General features: G+C 40.1%; 1 pseudogene; it reads right to left on the bottom strand.

Annotated features, from left to right (window-relative positions):
- Nucleotides 1-6,313: 6,313 nt before the first annotated feature.
- The window catches only part of LOC116568194, a 41,219-nt pseudogene continuing 34,363 nt past the window's right edge, over nt 6,314-13,169 (bottom strand).

Raw genomic sequence — 13,169 nt, 5'->3', positions numbered from 1 at the left:
GACTTTCCCTGGAGTAATAGGAACAAGTCTCTGGCAGACTGCCTTCAGACTTCATCTGTACCATCCATTTTTCTGGGTCTGCACCTGCTTCAGACTGGAACCACATTGTAGGTTTGGACTTCTCAGCATCCATACTCACGTGAAAAAATTCTTATAATCTGTGTGTGTGTGTGTGTGTGTGTGTGTGTGTGTGTGTGTGTACACACACATCTTACTGGTTATCTTTCTCTGGAGAACCCTAATACAGTAATATAACATTTGCTTATCATATGCTTATTTTAACACTTAGCACACTGCAGATGCCCAATAAGTAATGAACGAATTGATTTATTAATTATTATGCTTACAGGCTTCACAGTCAAAAAGTTTTGGACTCTGACTCTGCTACTTATAGCTGTGTGACCTTGGTCAATTCTGTGCCTCAATTTCTTCACCTTTAGTAATAGGATAATAATGTTAACTTCCATATAGGGTGGTTGTGAGGATTAAATAAGACGGAGAAAGGAAAGGAGAGCAGACGATTTCCTGCGACCAGCATTCCCATTTATTCGATGTGGTCTGCAGATACTCTCAGAAAAGACAATGGCCTACGTGGCATTTCATGATTCTCTGATGGGCCCAGTTCAGCCTTCCCTCTCTGGTGAAGCTAAGTCATAACAGGCCAGTACTCTGAAAATAGTGGTTCTGAACTCCTGTAGTATAAACATTTTTTTAATATAACACTTTCTCCCCCCTTTTTTGCATTATTCCATCAATCAAGGAAACCCATAATGGCAAACAGCTTCTAAGAATTCAGGAACACTTTTTTTTTTTTTTTTTTAAAGATTTTATTTATTTATTTGACAGACAGAGATCACAAGTACACAGAGAGGCAGGCAGAGAGAGAGAGAGAGGAAAGCAGGCTCCCTGCTGAGCAAAGAGCCTGATGCAGGGCTTGATCCCAGAACCCCAAGATCATGACCTGACCCGAAGGCAGAGGCTTAACCTTTGAGCCACCCAGGGGCCCCCAGGAGCACTTTTAAGTGAGTTTATGTAAGAGACTCAGATACTGTCCCAGGCCTCCATGCCAGACTACAGGAGGCTTGAGCTCTCTTGTAGAGCCTATAAACAGCACAGTGCTTCTCTTGTTTCTTTGAATTTCCCATTCTTTAATTCCTCATGCTTACCTTTACTTCCACTTTTATGCCATTTGTGATGAGCCCCGGGTCAAGTCCAGAAGCTCAGCCCCTTGGCCATTTGCCCCCCAAAAATCGACCATATAGAGTTTTGTGAATGTGGTAATTTTCCTGAAGAGCTGAGAGTTTCCTTTACTTCATAGCCTGCTTGCTGTGCTCTGCCCTCTATTTTCTGCTCAGGGCTTTTCAAAGCCCATGCTTTTGCCAGGATCCTCCCCAAAGATCATGTGCCCCCCTTCTTCCCACAAGTAGAGTTTTCCCTCCCTCTGACAGCTCTTCTTACAAGAGTGTGTCCCTACTAGGTCAGACTGCCTAGCTTCCCCAACCAGTCTGACATTCTGTTATTCAACGTAAAAACATGTTTGTGTTTGCTTCAAATGATAGTAGTTATGTATTACGCATATTGTTTATACAAAGCCACAGACAGGGCTCACTGTCTGTATGTATTTAAGGTCTTCAGGTACTAATTACAGTGGCCAGGGGCCCCCAGGACTCAACAGACTGGAGACCACTCACAAAAATCTCTCTACTATTGATATTTTACGAAGACATTGTCCATGGATTTATTTATATTCTCGTTCTTATCTGCTCTTGTGTCTTAAGTTAATAAAAACCTAAAGTTCATCCCACTTAAGAAAAATTGTGCATATTTCCATTTACTCTAAATTTGTCCCCACTTAATTTTTTTTAAAAAAGATTTTACTTATTTATTTGACAGAGAGAGATCACAAGTAGGCAGAGAGGCAGGCAGAGAGAGAGGAGGAAGCAGGCTCTCTGCTGAGCAGAGAGCCCGATATGGGGCTCAATCCCAGGACCCTGAGATCATGACCTGAGCCGAAGACAGAGGCTTACCCACTGAGCCACCCAGGCACCCCTGTCTCCACTTAAATTTTAAGCATGTATTTCCTTTATTACATTCCAGGCCTTAGTGAACACATTCAGTATACTTCAATATTTTATAGGCATTGATCTTTTCTACCTTTGGCTTTAGTTGTTCCATCTTGAATAATGCTGATTTGTCCCCATGTTTTAGCTTCCAGCTCTTATGGTACCAACGTGGGAATATTACAGACAGTCAATGTTTTCAGTTGCTCTCATGTCAATACATTTTGCTAATTGCACTGATATTAGAAAGGAAGGCATCTGCCCATTTTCTCCTCTCTCGGTTGTTTAGGAGAAAATGCTGACATGACATTAATAGAAATTCTTCTGTGAAAGATTTATTTGCAGTAAAGAAAACTTGGAGATTTCAATCTCTTCTAATTGGTAAGCAAAAATTTTGGCCCATTGGACAATCTTAATTTTTGTGGTATAAACTAGGCACTGGTTAAAACCAGGGGTGTAAGCACTATTTTTATTTCCTCTGTTTGTCATTACTGAACCCTCTTACAGTCTTCCCATGAGAAAAGACCATGTACCCCACAGTTTAGTTCTGGACCAAAAAATGCAGTAATTACTGGTGAGTGCAGAGTCAGCAGTTGCAGGGAGTAGGTTTTGGGTTTAAAATCTAACATTCAGAAAATACCTTTTTTTTTTTTTTTTTTTTTTTTTTTTTTTTAAGATTTTATTTATTTATTTGACAGAGAGAGAAATCACAAGTAGGCGGAGAGTCAGGCAGAGAGAGAGAGTGAGAAGCAGGCTCCCGCTGAGCAAAGAGCCCGATGCGGGGCTCGATCCCAGGACACTGAGATCATGACCTGAGCCGAAGGCAGCGGCTTAATCCACTGAGCCACCCAGGCGCCCCCAGAAAATACCTATTAAACTTCCTCTATGTACATACAAGGTCCTATTCGGGCAACATTCCTGATCCTCAGGGGCTTAGAGTTTAGGGTGGAGATCAGACAAGACCAGCGATCGGAAAACAACTTTGATGCCGAGTGGTAACCTCTTGAGAGAGGGCGCAGATGGGACCCCTGTGAAGGGGGAGAACCCACCCTGCTGGAACCAGGGAAGATTTCACTTGTGGAGCCTTGCGGTGGCCAGTGGTGGGTCTGGGAGAGCATGTGATGCAGAAGGCAAGGAGTGGAGGTGGGAAGGTGGAGGACAGGTATGAGAGCAAGTGATTGTGTGAAGAAAGGTACTGAAATTTCAGTCTGCAATGGTAGGTTGAGTCTGAGGAGGGAGGATCTTCAGGATGAGGCTAAGAAAGTTCTGTGATCCATGATTCTTCCCCAAGCCCTGTAGATCTGTAGGGTCCTTTTTTTTTTTTTTTTTTAATAGTATGTGTACTAATGTATACTGGTTATTTTGTTTATATGCCTACTAATTATATTACTTTGTGAGTAATTTAAAGTCCTGGTAAGTCATTTATTTATCTTTATATAGTAGATACCTAGCAGGACACCCACCATATGGAAGGTGCTTAGTCCATGTGGAATTGATTGAAGCCCATCTTAAGTTTTGTTTTGTTGCAGGAATAACATTCATTACCTGAAAAGATGTCTCCCTCTCTCCTTCCTTATCCTTCTCCATCACACACACACACACACACACACACACACACACACACACACACACACTTTCCAAAGGAAACATGTTTTGAAAGCTGACTTTTTCCTCTGAAGGTTACTGATTCCCAGTTTTCTTACTGAATTTGGCAGGATCTATTTTGTATGAGTTGCAGCTTTGAAGACTGCAAAAGCTGTTGTCAGCTTGGTGATTATATTTTATATTCTCAATTTTGTAGGGCAACAGTGTGTGAAAGATTTGGACTCAGCTGTCTCAGAAATTGCAGATTTCTGGCAGCATTCACTCTACTAGTTTTAAATAGAAGATCTATCTATCTATCTATCTATCTATCTATAACTTTTGATGGTCCCCATTTCTACAGAATAAAGTCCAAAGTTTTGCATGGGATTTAAGACCCATAGCAATATGCCCAAAGAACCTCTGGTTTCTTGCTGTTTTCTCTCTTGTGTTTACACCCTCTTGTGGTGTTCCCTCTGCTGTATATACGTTAGTAACTGTAACAAACTTCTCAAACTCAGGGGCTTAATATGATTAAAATATCCTTATTTTTGCTAAGATAAGAGTGGAATGCAATCATTCTTAGAGAGTGTCCTTTCTCCACATGTTTTCAGGGATCCCGGTTTCTTCTATCCTGTGGCTCCCCCATGTTCACACCATGACTCCCATCATCTCCAGGCTAGCCAGCTGCAAGGCAAAATGCATGAGAGTCATGAGTCAGGGGGCCAAGCAGGCCAAGCCTGGAAGCAACAGATGTTACTTCTCACATTTTATTGGTCAGAACTGACACATGGTCATGTCTAGCCACAAGGGAGACTGGTAAGCATAATCTGGCAGTGCTCCAGGAGAAAAAGGAAATGGTTTTTGATGACTTGTTAACCAGTATCCTCCGCAGTCTTTCCTTCTGGTCACAAATTATTCCATTCCTCCTTTCTTTCTTTGAGCATATACATTTCTCTTGATAACCCAAAGACCTATGAAGTCAGTAAAGTGGCACAAATTTCAGATCTTCAGATGATAAACATGGTGTCTGGATGTGGCCTTTTGTGGCAATCTCTCAATAAAAAGGTGATTCATCCCTTCTCCTTCTCAACGTACAGTGGTAAGTCAGGTACAGGATGATGCTAAAAAAACCCAGACAACCGCCTTCCCCCAACCTCTTTTGGAAAACAGAAGAATGCAGGACACTTAGCAATCTCTCATTGCTAGTATATATGAAATCCTGAAAGGCATTATGAAGGATAGTATCCTGTCCTCAAAAGATGGGGTGGGAATTTCTTTCCCAGATTAGATTCTGATTTTGCTTTCCTGGTAGAACTCCCTTGTCCATGGTCCTTGGTCCATCCTCTGGGAGGGTCTTCCATGTCCTATTTTCATGGCTACACCTAAAGGAGGACATTTGGGAGTGTATTCTTCTTGAAGGCTATATAACTTTCATAGACTGTGTCCTGCTTGTGCAAGTGTGAGGTCCAGAGGATTGTTCTGATGCTCAAGTAGTCCAAGGCTTTTTCAGGTTGGGATTATGTTTATTTGGCAGTACAATTCACTCTGAAACAGGCTTTCAATTTGCTAGTGTCTAGTGAGTTCCATGTGCCAGTTAATATATCCAAAATTTTGCCTAGATGTCATTCTCAAGTCTTAATTGCTTTTTTTCCCCCAAGACCTTTCTTCTCAATTTAATGGTGGCTACCTTGAGGTCAGTAGATTTGGGTGGAGGCCATACCATTAATGTAATCTTTGTAATAATATTGAAAATTTCAAACAATTTATATTATTGTTTGCTAATACTTCAAAGAGTTATATATTAAAATATATCATCCTTGATAAATTAATATTCACTTAGAAATCTTTTTACAGGTAATATATACAGGACTTAAATTTAAAAATATAAATTTTATGAGCATTTTAAGAATATTTGAGATTTTGGCTATAAATTTTATTATAAAAAATTAGTTTGAAACATTATCAGAAAAGAATGCCTGAATACCTCTGAAACCACTAATTCTATTTAGTTATCCAGTTGCTCTTTTCAATAACATTAGTAAGAAAATACATTTACAGTTTTATACTGCAATCATATGTCAAGTAATTAGAATAGAATAAATGTTGACATAGATATAGGTGGAATATTGTTTACATATGTTAAAACAATGTTTTTCACTCATTTGAATTAAAAAAATGAAATACTTGGGATTCCTGGATGGCTCATTCAGTTAAGTGTCTGCATCCATTCAGCAGGGAAGCTCCTTCTCCCTCTGCCCGCTACTCTCCCTGCTTGTGCCCTCTTTCTGACAAATAAAATATTTTTTTTAAAATGAGATACTAAAATCTTATTTTAATGCTCCAAAACTGTTTGCAAACTTTTTTTTTTTTTTAAAGATTTATTTATCTTAGAGAGTGTGGTGGGGAGGGGCAGAGGGAGAGGAAGAGAGAATCTCAAGCAGACTCCCCACTGAATGTGGAGCCTGATGTAGGGCTCCATCTCATGATCCTGAGATCATGACCTGAGCCAAAATCAAGAATCAGATGTTTAACTGACTGAGTTACCCAGGTACCACTGCAAACATTTTTCTTAAATTTTAACAAAGAAATCTATCCCAGTGACTTTAGTAATAGTCATTATAACCAAATACAATTACTATTTTGTGGTCTTAATAGTTTATAGGACTTAATTATGTTTGAAGGTGTGATGAAGTAGCTCCATCTTTCCTTTTGGTTATGTGGTTTGAAATCATAGTTCTGACTAGTGGACATTCTCTTGATTAAACCACGAGGCAATGCATTATTTGGGAAATATATACTGACAGATGGGAAAAATAATCTTACAAAATTCTGCTTGACATATTGGTCAGCTATTATCTGAACCAGTCACTTTATAGCTTGGTCATGTAAAGAATATTCACAAAACCTGTCTGAAAATCCTTAACTTAAAAAAAAATCCAAAAACATTAAAATGAGGTAGAATAAAGCTAGTAACATCTGAAGATTCTAGTTATATTACCAAACTCCCTGTGGTTAATAAGGTAATGGAACAAAACAGATATGGGAACAAAATTAATTTATACTAATACAATTCTTCTAAGAACGCATACCAGTAATTCTTGGATTTAAAAGGCATCATGAAAGAAGGTACCAATAAAATAAGGCATTTCAAGCCTTTGAAGAAGACTTTCAGAATGAAGACTGTAGTTCTGGTAATCCAAAGTACTTCCCAGAAGCTTGAATGACCCAAAGTAGGATTTACAAAGATTAAGTTGTAATAAAGTGACTGAAAATGAAAGAGAACAGGAAAATGGGGAGCCTTCTTACACTGTTGGTGGGAAAGCAAGTTGGTGCAGCCACTTTGGAAAACAGCATGGAGATTCCTTAAGATATTAAAAATAGAGCTACCCTATGACCCTGCAATTGCACTACTGGGTATTTACCCCAAAGATACAGATGTAGTGAAAAGAAGGGCTATCTGTGCCCCAATGTTCATAGCAGCAATAGCCACAATCTCCAAACTGTGGAAAGAGCCAGGATGTCCTTCAACAGACAAATGGATAAAGAAGATATGGTCCATACATACAATGGAGTATTATGCCTCTATCAGTAAGGATGAATACCCAACTTTTGTATCAACATGGATGGGACTGGAGGAGATTATGCTGAGTGAAATAAGTCAAGCAGAGAGAGTCAATTATCATATGGTTTCACTTACTTGTGGAGCATAAGGAATAGCATGGAGGACATTAGGAGAAGGAAAGGAAAAGTGAATTGGGGGAAATCGGAGGGGGAGACAAACCATGAGAGACTGTGGACTCTGAGAAACAAACTGAGGGTTTTAGAAGGGCGAGGAGTCAGGAAGATGGGTAATCCTGGTAGTGGGTATTAAGGAGAGGACACTGCATGTGGTGCATAAACAATGAATCTTGGAGCACTGAAAAAATAAGATTAAAAAAAAAAAAAAAAAGATCCTGCCAAGAATACAAGTAACCAAGTGTACTGAATCTTTGGGCACTTTTTCTTAGAAAAAGCCCAAATTACAGTGCTTTTGTCTCAGAAATGAAGGCAAGGCCCTTCTTTTGTCTATCTTGTTGTATGACCACTTTGGGAGGTTGATGCTGCTGCATTGTCCACAGTTCCTAGAGGGTGGCATGACCCTTGAATACGTTTTCTCTGATCCACATTCCTTTGCATCAGGTCTGTGTTTCCTCTAATGATGAAAGGATGGAAGTCTCGCAGTGGTGTCAGAGACAGTGGGAGACAGTCCTACATCTTAAGTCAGGGTCCTTACCTCTAAACCCCACTACAGCTAACTTTGTTAGCCTCAATAGCAGCAGCAAAGCTAGGTTTCAATGGGATTTTGTGTTCAAATATTTTTTTCAAAAATTGTCTTAAAATTTGGGTTCTAATAGTTTTCATATAGCCTTCCTAGACAGACCCCCCCAATTTCTGGACCCTCAACTGCTTCTTACAAACTGGCCAATTATTTCCTGAGCTCCTTTCTTACAATACTTTGCTTGACATACAAAATAAACGTAAGCCCAGAGTTATTCTCTTGCCAACCACTTCCCCCAGAGTTACAGTCTCATTGGGCATATGGTCTACTTTCCAAGTTATCCTAGGCAAGTTTAACACAGGTTTTTGTCCCTGTGTAATTTGGGTGTCCATTTTTACAACTCTGTGATAGAGTCCTTTATAATAGTCCTGACATCTTCCATTTTTTTAAATTTCCAAAGTTTTTTTTGACTATTATATGTTCTCTGCAGCTCCATATAAATTTCAGACTAATCTTCTCAACTGCTACCAAAAAAACTCTGCTGAGATCAGGAACTGAAGCTGGAGAAGTAGGTTAAGAGGGAGGAGAGGAGAGTAGGTGGAGCAGGAAGTCACCAAGAAGTCCTCCCAAAGCACTGGCAGGGTGGACAAATCAGAGCTTAAGGGGTGTCTGCTGAAATGGTCCACAAAGAGGACTTTGGAGGTCTGTGCTGGGCTGTGATCTGGTTCTTATGGTTGCCTTTCTGAGTTTTCCATTGGGTATCGTGGTGGGTTGCTGCTGGTCAGCAGGGCAGGCAGATGGACATGGACATCTGACCTCAACAGCTGGACCTGGAAGCAGAGGAGAGTGCAGAGTGGGGAACAGCAAGTACAAACTGGGACCTGTTTGCTTCTCTGCACTCTTTCTTTTTTTTTTTTTAATTAATTTATTTATTTTCAGAAAAACAGTATTCATTATTTTTTCACCACACCCAGTGCTCCATGCAATCCATGCCCTCTATAATACCCATCACCTGGTACCCCAACCTCCCACCACCCCGCCACTTCAAACCCCTCAGACTGTCTTTCAGAGTCCATTGTCTTTCATGGTTCACCTCCCCTTCCAATTTACCCCAACTCCCTTCTCCTCTCTAACACCCCTTGTCCTCCATGATATTTGTTATGCTCCACAAATAAGTGAAACCATATGATAATTGACTCTCTCTGCTTGACTTATTTCACTCAGCATAATCTCTTCTAGTCCCGTCCATGTTGCTACAAAAGTTGGGTATTCATCCTTTCTGATGGAGGCATAATACTCCATAGTGTATATGGACCACATCTTCCTTATCCACTCATCCGTTGAAGGGCATCTTGGTTCTTTCCACAGTTTGGCGACCGTGGCCATTGCTGCTATAAACATTGGGGTACAGATGGCCTTCTTTTCACGACATCTGTATCTTTGGGGTAAATACCCAGCAGTGCAATTGCAGGGTCATAGGGAAGTTCTATTTTTAATTTCTTGAGGAATCTCCACACTGTTCTCCAAAGAGGCTGCACCAACTTGCATTCCCACCAACAGTGTAAGAGGGTTCCCCTTTCTTCACATCCTCTCCAACACATGCTGTTTCCTGTTTTGTTAATTTTGGCCATTCTAACTGGTGTAAGTTGATATCTCAATGTGGTTTTAATTTGAATCTCCCTGAGGGCTAGTGATGATGAACATTTTTTCATGTGTCTGATAGCCATTTGTATGTCTTCATTGGAGAAGTGTCTGTTCATATCTTCTGCCCATTTTTTGATATGATTGTCTGTTTCATGTGTGTTGAGTTTGAGGAGTTCATTATAGATCCTGGATATCAACCTTTTGTCTGTACTGTCATTTGCAAATATCTTCTCCCATTCTGTGGGTTGCCTCTTTGTTTTTTTGACTGTTTCCTTTGCTGTGCAGAAGCTTTTGATTTTGATGAAGTCCCAAAAGCTATAAGTAGAAGAATGAAACTCGACCATTCTCTTACACCGTAAACAAAGATAAACTCAAAATGGATAGAAGACCTCAACGTGAGACAGAAATCCATCAGAATCCTAGAGGAGAACATAGGCAGTAATCTCTTCGATATCAGCCACAGCAACTTCTTTCAAGATATGTCTCCAAAGGCAAAGGAAACAAAAGTGAAAATAAACTTTTGGCACTTCATCAAAATCTGCATCTCTTTCTTCTCACCTCTAACCATGATGACCCTCAGAGCACAAAGGCTGCTGCTTCATTTCACTTTCCAAATCATGTGCAAGTTTGTAACCCAGAACCAAATAGGGAAGAAGATGAAAAAATATAGTCCCAACTTAGACTGAGACAAAATAAAACCATTTTCTTTTTCTCTGTGTCACCACCTTCATCCAACCAGCCACCAACTTCTGGTGATTCTACATCATTATTTCTGCATTATCAACCATTCCCTTCTCTGCCATTGTTCTTTCTTAGTTTAATTGCTCATACATTTTATGACTGGAATACTGTAGTAGCCCCTAACTTGTGATTACATCAAAATGGTCATGTAGGTTGTGCACTGCACAACTTCATGGGTGGTATTCATAGACCACATGTTTAATGGCTCTCCCTAGAGTTGTTTGAGGTACAACATGCAGAACTGTACACAATTCCATCTCCGGTCTAGCTCTGCTTCCTTCAGTAACTTGGATCATCCTTTTTTTTTTTTTTTTTTTAAAAAGATTTTAAAAGACAATGCACAGAGATCACAAGTAGGCTGAGAGGCAGGCAGAGAGAAAGGATGAAGCAGGCTCCCTGCTGAGCAGAGAGCCCAATGTGTGACTCAATCCAAGGACCTTGGGATCATGACTGGAGCCGAAGGCAGAGGCTTTAACCCACTGAGCCACCCATGCGCCCCTGGGTCATCCTTTTAAAAGGCAAAATGGACCCTGTCATTTTCCTGCCAAAAATTGTTGGCCTCTCCTGCCCTTCAGGATAAAATTCAAATTTCTTAGCATATCAAACAATCCATTCATGATTAGCAGATGAGCCTGAGCTCTGGAATCAGAATTTCTCTTTCTTTTTATTTTCTTATTTTTTTTTTTTTTGAAGATTTTATGTATTTATTTGACAGAAAGAAAGAGACACTGAGAGAGGGAACACAAGCAGGGGTGTGGGAGAGGGTAAAGCAGGTTTTCCACTGAGCAGGGAGTCCGACGTGGGGCTCCATTCCAAGACCCTGGGATCATGACCTGAGCTGAAGGCAGATGCTTAATGACTCAGCTACCCTAGTGCCCCTGGAATCAGAATTTCTAAGTTAGAATTTTATCTTATCCACTTCTACAATGTATGACCTTGGGCAAGTCACTGACTCTTACTGGGTTTCTGTTTCTTTAACTATGAAATGGGGGAGGAGGCTGAGAATAGTACTTTCCTCATTACCTTTTGTCAGCATTCATTGAGATGTAAAAATATAATATTCCTTCCTTAGTGTCCACCTCAACTCTATGCTTCGTCTGAACTGAACTCCTCTACTACTAGTTCTCCTTGTTACACCCCATCCTGTCTCTGTACCTTTGTACATACCTGAATCACTCTTCTCTTTTCCTGGATAGATCCTGCTCATTCTCCAGGATTCAGTGACTCATCACTTTCCTTCTGGCAGTCTCCTCTAATTCCTTCAGCCTCAGTTAGTGACAGTTAGTGATGGTTCCCTTGGGCTGTCTCAGTGTCAGTGCTTGATTATACCATAGTGAATTCTCTTTTTCTGTCTTCCCCACTGTAAACTATAGACTCTTGTTCCTGCTAGACTATCTAAACTCTGTTCTAAACTCTAGACCATGTTTTGCTTGACCATGTTTTACCTGTCTTTTTAGCCTTAGTTCCTAATGTAGCACTGACTAGTTTTTAAGAATGTTTGTTAGCAGGTTCTCAAAAATGTTTATTGAGTTAATGTTGAATGATGAGGGCTCTAAGAGGTATTGTTATGCTTTATGGGAAAATATAAAAATGATGGAATATTTTGGGACAATGCATAGAGGCAAGAATTTTAGAATTCTGAAGTTTAGTGATTTGGTAGATTTCAAAGTATGTATGTTGCTGTTAAGAATGGAAATTTAAAAAAATGAAAAATTTATTTTTTTAAAACTTGAATTCAATGAACATACAATGTATTATTTATTTCAGGGGTACAGGTCTGTGATTCGTCAGTCTTATATAATACTCAGTGGTCATTACAGCACATACACTCCCCAATGTCCATCACCCAGTTACTCCATTCCCCACCCTCCCTCCCCTCCAGCAACTCTCTCAATTTTTTTCCTATGATTAAGAGTCCCTTATGGTTTGTTGCCCTCTCTGTTTTCATCTTGTTTCATTTTTAAGAATGGAATTTTTTAAAAATTTCTTTTCAGTGTAACAGTATTCATTGTTTTTGCACCACACCAAGTGCTCCATGCAATATGTGCCCTCCCTAATACCCACCACCTGGTTCCCCCAACCTCCCACCCCCTGCCCCTTCAAAACCCTCAGGTTGTTTTCAGAGTCCATAGTCTCTCATGGTTCACCTCCCCTTCCAATTTACCCCAACTCCTCTCCATCTCCCCATGTCCTTCATGTTATTTATTATGCTCCACAAATAAGTGAAACCATATGATAATTGACTCTCTGCTTGACTTATTTCACTCAGCATAATCTCTTCCATTCCCGTCCATATTGCTACAAAAGTTGGGTATTCATCCTTTCTGATAGAGGCATAATACTCCATAGTGTATATGGACCACATCTTCCTTATCCATTCGTCCGTTGAAGGGCATCTTGGTTCTTTCCACAGTTTGGTGACCGTGGCCATTGCTATAGACATTGGGGTACAGATGGCCCTTCTTTTCACTACACCTGTATTTTTGGGGTAAATACCCAGGAGTGCAATTGCAGGGTCATAGGGAAACTCTATTTTTAATTTCTTGAGGAATCTCCACACTGTTCTCCAAAGTGGCTGCATCAACTTGCATTCCCACCAACAGTGGAAGAGGGTTCTCCTTTCTCCACATCCTCTCCAACACATGTTGTTTCCTGTCTTGCTAATTTCGGCCATTCTAGCTGGTGTAAGGTGGTATCTCAATGTGACTTTAATTTGAATCTCCCTGATGGCTAGTGATGATGAACATTTTTTAATGAGTCTCATAGCCATTTGTATGTCTTCATTGGAGGAGTGTCTGTTCATATCTTCTGCCCATTTTTTTGATATGATTATCTGTTTTGTGTGTGTTGAGTTTGAGGAGTTCTTTATAGATCCTGGATAT

Source organism: Mustela erminea, chromosome 10 (genome assembly GCF_009829155.1).
Source record: "Mustela erminea isolate mMusErm1 chromosome 10, mMusErm1.Pri, whole genome shotgun sequence".
NCBI lineage: Eukaryota > Metazoa > Chordata > Mammalia > Carnivora > Mustelidae > Mustela > Mustela erminea.
The sequence above is the reverse complement of the archived record's forward strand: the minus strand, read 5'-3'. Positions and strand labels throughout refer to the sequence as shown.